Consider the following 1537-nt stretch of genomic DNA (forward strand, 5'->3'; position numbering starts at 1 on the left):
GCCCATTTCCACCACACAAAAAATAAAAAATTCTCCATAACTCGAAATTTCGAGTCAGCTCTGTTGGGTCTGCGCTTCACAGGCCCCGCTGGTTTAGACTTATTCCCGTTAACGAAGCAAGACGAACAGCTCGACCGGTTTTTCACATGCTAGCAAGGCAAGGACCTCAGAGCAGCCTTCTGCCCTCGGTGTCAGACCCAAGAAGCAGCTTCCCCTGCAGCCTCTTATTTCTGTGACACACAGGCTGGATCCCAATTCAGGGTCTGCAGCCTCAGCGGTCCTCAAGGGCCGCGTACTCAAAGACCGCTAAGGCCGGAAGTGCGAGGCTTGTAGGTTTGTGAAATGGGACGGTCTAGCCTCCACGCGCTGCTCAGGTTGCCTAGCAACCACGATACTAACAGCTGGAAACTTTTCATACAGCTTTGTTTGACAGAAATGAAGGAGAACATATTTTGTACATTTGTTTCTACATGAGCTGTGATTTGATGAGTATCTGAGGCTGAGACCACAGGACTGTAAAACATGATAGTTGGGCTTCATTTCTGTGCTGAACAGTCATTTAAGATCAGCTCGTAAATAACAAATAGCTGATGTTGTTCATGAGACTAAAGTCAGTGTAAATATAATATGGCCAATATTATAGTTATTATATTAATCATTATTAGTTATTACAGCAGTGAGTTTGAACATTGTGTCAAACACTGAGCTTCAGTAAAGATTTATGTTGCAGTTATTTTCCTACCACCTTAAATCTTCACTCAAAGACAAGTATCTGTGACAGTGTATCTATAGATGCATTACATATAAGAGACAAATGTTGTTCTTTTAATATGTTGGCATTACTAAATTTGGCTCAATGCTTACATACATGTGTAAAAGCAAATGTACGAGCTGTGATAACTGTGTCTGATAGAATGAAGAGTAGACTGATATATGAAATATTCCTTTATTGGGTGAGAAAATCAGACCATGTCATAACTGCTGTAAGTCACACAGAATAGATATCAGAGCCTTAAACAGGCTGACGTCTGCTAAATGGGTCAAACTGGGCAGAAAGTCTACAAACACATAACATCCTTATAGAATATGATGTAACACTATAGATCAACTTAGCTCAGAATATATAAAGCATATAAACAGTTACAGCAATATGATGCAACAAACACAGCAGCTACTGATCCAAAATACTCAAAGCTTCATAGAACTGAAACATTTATTTGTTTATTAATAACTCATGAAAGAATAAAGTTACGTTGAAACCAAGCACACCATTGTTGTTCTTGTGACATTACCAATAAGTGTGATGTGTCACATGGCCCTCTCCCTATTGAAAAAACTAAAGTTGTATCCAAGATGGCCGACTTCTAAATGGCCACCATGGTCACCGCCCATCTTGAGTTTGCCCCTCACATATACTAATGTGCCACAAACAGGACTTTAATACCACCAACCATTCCCATGTTGTTACGCTGTATCCATATGAATGACCCACCCTGTACAAAGTCCTTATTTAATGTGTGCAAGGTGACGAGAGGAA

Source organism: Diplotaxodon limnothrissa, linkage group LG2, assembly GCF_057381915.1.
Source record: "Diplotaxodon limnothrissa isolate DT_005_m linkage group LG2, D_limnothrissa_male_GT1.1, whole genome shotgun sequence".
NCBI lineage: Eukaryota > Metazoa > Chordata > Actinopteri > Cichliformes > Cichlidae > Diplotaxodon > Diplotaxodon limnothrissa.